General features: G+C 32.1%; 1 pseudogene; it reads right to left on the bottom strand.

The window, feature by feature from the left end:
* Window positions 1-670: 670 nt before the first annotated feature.
* Window positions 671-2,448, bottom strand: LOC129317339 (benzyl alcohol O-benzoyltransferase-like; annotated as a pseudogene).
* Window positions 2,449-5,252: the final 2,804 nt, after the last annotated feature.

Raw genomic sequence — 5,252 nt, 5'->3', positions numbered from 1 at the left:
GTAAATTTTATATTTTGTACTAGTGTCAAACACATTAATCTTTGTAAGACCAGCATACATTGCCTTGCCCCAGTGGTAGAGCCAGGGTACTAGGTCAGGAGGACAATGACAGAGCCAAGATCCTTGGTACATGGAGGAAGATCTTTTTGTCTCTTCAAAATCTACTATTTTCCTTCCCTTTTTTCTTTTTCTTTATTTCTCAATTTAACTTTTTCCAAACTTGTAAGTGTAGGGAGCTAGCATTCAATCAATTTGCTCGAATCTTGAATCTTCATTCATCATTGCCTTTTTTTTGACTAGTTCATGAGTATTATTCAGGATGAGGATGACGCAGGTCTAGTTTAGTCAAATTTAATTTTTTTTCTATTTTTTAAAAGATTAACAAATAATATTGGTATTTAAATATTATGCAATTGATAATATTCACGAGGCTTTGAATTAAAAAATTGAATAGATCTAGACTAAAAAAGTAATATTGAAATAGGTTTAAAATTTAAAATATGAAAATAAGGGGGTGCAAAGTATAATAAGCAGAGGGTGAAAATTGTAAAATATAAAAACCTATAACCCAAACATGTCATTTGTCCCAATTGAGGGGGGGTATATGCCCCCGCTCAATTGTATTTAGCTCCGCCGCTACTTTGCCCCACCCAAAATTGACATTATGAGTCTAATCTATTACTAGGCATGAACTTATTGATGAACAACATGTTGGTCCTCCAGTTGCTATCAGATCAGCCATTGCGTGAATATATATACTCATCGTCTGCTTCAGCTTTTGCTTTCCTCACTAACTCCAAGGCATACCCTAATGGACTCTCACAGAGCTTACCAGCAGTTGAAATTGCAGTTGGAGACACGATAGCATTGCCATAAAAACCTTTTGGTAATAGAAAGTGTAGTTCATAATGTCCATAACGTGTATTGACTACGACCATCATGCGAACAACTTCTTGTGGGTCTAGCTTTAATGCTTTTTTTCGACAAAGCCAGAGACATGCTGTGACAACATCAAATGAGGAGGATTGAGTTAGGTGGGGGGGAGTAATCTACAAAGTGAAGAGATCTCGGTTGGTCCAAAGAAGAAGGAGCCATGAGCTAGGTTTGTGGAGGGGACATTGATGGTGGTATCGGTCACTTCATCGTACTCATGGTGGGTGCATGTAACACGTGGTGGGTCTCTTGCATTTAGAAGTTCTCTATGCCAAATAGGTAGAATTGAAGGTTTAGTTGCACCGTTTGCTATGTCTGCAAAGGCTTTCATGAATTTTACAATACCAAATCCATCACTCATGGTATGATTCATGCGAAGATCGAGGATGAAATCCCCACACTTGAGTCGTAGTGTTAAGAAAAAAGAGAAAGTAATTAATCCTCATTATATATGTATCATATATAATATTATAATGTTAGTTTTTTCAAGCATGGGTGGACTTGAACCGATGTGAAAAGTCCTACATCAAATAATGTTGGGCCACATAACTAATATAAAATAAAAGGAAATGATAAATAATTAAGGTTGGAATATAAAATAGAGTAGGCCTAACAAAAAAATAACCAAGGACAAGACAACATGAGGTGAGAGTGTAAAATATCAAGTTTACAAGACATTCTCTTTTATTTTATACTCCTTTGGATCCTTATTATAATGGACTTTTTAGAAGGATTTTTTCATCCTTAAAAGTTAATATAAGGCATATGGAGAATTATTTATTTCTATTTTCTAATTTTATCCTTATTATAAGTTTAATTTTATGACTTATCATATAAAATGTATCTCTCTTTTATTTTTAACAGAGGTAAAGTTGGAAATTTCTTTCATGTTAAGATATATTCAATGAAGTAGTTAAAAGTATTTTATAATAAGAATCAAAAAGAGCATTAATTATTAGACGACCCAATTTTATTTTATATGAGACTTTTCACTCAAGTTATACAAACTTGGACAACTACACGCATCCATACATTTCAAAGCCGATTAGGTAATAGAGTGCATGAAACCTGAATAAGAAAGATGAGGCAGTGAAGGATTTTGTCAGAGCCTGGGGGAGAGTATAGGAGGTCTTCCACGCGTGGAAATGGATGTTGAAGGTCATCTCCAAACTGGTGAGGCGTGATATCTGCATCAGCTTCAATGAACGTCGCTCCTTCTCCATTTTCAACTGTGAGTTTGCGGCCTTCACCTTCCTTGAGCCTTCCTGCAAATGGATAGTAAAATGCAAGAGCTTTAGCCATTGCCTCTCTAATGATCTTGACTGGGTCATTTCCAGTCATGGAAGGCTTGGGACGATAGGAAAGTATGACTGGAGCTTGAATCCGTAAGAATTATTGGCCATCTATACGAGATAGAATCTTGACTTCATGAGGAGTGGGCTTTCCCGGAGATATAAGCTCCGGCTTTTGTCTCTTCACATTGAAGACGAGATCCAAAGGAGCTTGTTGTGCCATTGAACATGTACTAAAACGCAAATAAAAAACTAAGCTGCATTTGAGTTTAAGTTGCTTTATGTTTCCTTTGGATGAAGCTCACATTTATAGATATGATCTGCTTTCTTCTTTTCTTTTTTCTCTTTTTGGTCGAAAGATACTCAAATTTAATCATACGTTAAGTAATTGCATTTGATGGAGAGAGACCTAGGAAGGGGATAATACTATATTTAAGAGAAAAATACTTGATCTCATGAGACAGAAAGTGGTATTTAGTTATTGAAAAGAGCATAATATGGTATCATCAAATTTCATCTCTAATTAAAACTGAAAACTGCGCTGCACCACTTTCTCAAGCTAGTGAACTCACCCAATTAAAAAAATTGCAAAAACAAATATGAGTTAAGTTAAATTAAAATTGCCCACTGGTGAGGGGAAGAGGGAGCTATGAAGGCGGTAGAAGTATAAATAAAATAAATGTGAATACGTAGGGAGGTGGCATATGCCCCAACACTTCAAATATCTGAACCTGATTGATCTACGACGTGGAGGAAATAAATGAATATAACGTGTTGCATAAGACTTGCATTCAGGGTGTTTTAATTTTTCTTTTCAAATCAATAGCACAGTAGAATGTTGGAAAATATAGCACAAAGTAAGATGAGCTTTTTAAATAAAGTTTGAATGAAAAGAAAGGAGAAAAACACACAAGAATTAAACTGATTTAGCCTAATCATTTGACCTACATCTATCTTCATGCAAATTATTTTAGTTTTTTAACTAAGCACTTAAAAGTTTAAAATAAGGTACTTGCAACCATAATACTTACACCTCTAGCTTTATTTATAAGGCAGAGAGAGTATTTACTTTAGTCCTATTTATAAAACATCTCAATAATTATTATGTTCATCTTTACCCTTTTACCCCATTAATTGTTGGAAATTAAAGAATAAGTATTTGTTTTGGACTCTTTCAATCCCTTACAAAATCTTTGTGAGTAAACAAATCCCACTCAATGATATCACACCCTGATGAGTATATCTTTTAGAGAATAAGAATTTAATGTTTATAGACTCTCTCAAAGAGTATATGAATACAATTGAAGCTTAAACAGAGTAATGAGAGCATTTAATGAGCAAATTGAATTGAATACACTTAAATCCCCATAAACCAACGTAAATGTGGTGGTATTTATAAGCTGTTAGAAATAAAATTCTAGCCGTACTGAGAAAGCTAGAACACGCAAACAAGGCATTATTAAGAAATATGTGCTTTATTGTAGAAATGCATGTTAGATAGGCTGGTTAACGCGTTATTTGTGGTTAACACATTAAATGAGGTGAAAACATATAAAAACCATGTCTAGATAATGTCTTGAAGAAGGAAAAAGCTAACGCGTAATCTAGAGTGGCAAAAGGTAAATATCGGAAGCAATGAACGTGAAATTATGCGCTTATTCACACTTTAAGTGAAGTGTCTAACACATTAATAAGGTTTCCCAATAGAATTTGGCTCCTGGAGAACTACTTCACACACTAAATGGCGTGTCTAGGATGATGAATATATGCGTGAAGTTCATTTGAGATTTTGAACATAGCTAGGCTAGACAACAAACTAAGTAAAAAGGCTTGACACATGAAATGGAACTAGCGTAATGGTGAATCTCTTCACTTGATTATGTAGTTCGGTGTGAAAGCGTAGAGTCAGAACTAAGTACCAAGATCTTCACTTGAATCTCTTCAACTCGATTGTTTTTGTCATGAATACTACTAGGCATTAAATTCTGTAAAACAACCTTTCTTATTTGTTTTAATCAAAATAAGGTGATCCAAGAGAACGAAGAATCAAATCAATACTTACGTATTATTTTTTCCAAAAAATATATTGATGAAAGAAGCTTAGTGTGAAGAGGCTTTTAATTTCCAAAATGTATTCGTATTTTAAAGATATAAAGAAAACAGACAAGGGGAATTGACGATTCAAAAAATTGTTTTTTTAATAATTTGAATATGATAAATGTAGATCTTATTTAACATATATATTAAAGTATGGTTACTTCGGTATTCTTCACGCGATTATGTAGTTCGGAGTGTCTTCCCTACAATTCCATGCTTCAGGAGTCAATTTTGGTTAGGTTGGGATGATATTTTAAATATTTGGAGATATAAATTAAAAGAGTGGTTAAAAGATATATAACTTAGATTTAATTTTCTAAATATGAAGAAAACATCTAATCTATTGGTGAAAATGTAGTTGATTTTTTCAGTTTATGACATGAATTAAAATTAATATTGGATTTGAATCCAACAATTTAAATTTAGTTAAAAATTATCATGATTAATCTAAATGAGAAAAAACCAAAATAAAAATCAGATTATTATACAGACCACACTTGCTATTGGTTTAAAAAATTTTCATATAAAAATAAGTATTTTGTTGAAGCAACGGATATTTGAATTATGTTATGTTAAGATCTATGTTTGAATTTAAATAGAATTTAAGTTCAAAATTGATTATTTCCAATATATTAATATGAATGAGATAAAAATTATAATAAAAATTAGATCAATTTATGGACTAAATTTTTGTTGGTTAACAAAATCAGTATTTTGTTAAATCAATGAATAATGATATTTGAACTATGACGTGTGAAATAAGATAAAAATAAAAATAAAAATCATATTAACATATGGAATAAATTTTATATTGGTTCACAAAAATCACTTTAAAAAATTGTATTTTATTAAATCAATCGATAATGATATTTAAACTATGCAAGGTCGTTATCTATATTTGAATTTAAATAGAATTAATTTTCGATATTG

The sequence above is a fragment of the Prosopis cineraria genome, unplaced genomic scaffold, assembly GCF_029017545.1.
Source record: "Prosopis cineraria cultivar Desert tree isolate PC_DT_omini unplaced genomic scaffold, ASM2901754v1 PC8, whole genome shotgun sequence".
NCBI lineage: Eukaryota > Viridiplantae > Streptophyta > Magnoliopsida > Fabales > Fabaceae > Prosopis > Prosopis cineraria.
The sequence above is the reverse complement of the archived record's forward strand: the minus strand, read 5'-3'. Positions and strand labels throughout refer to the sequence as shown.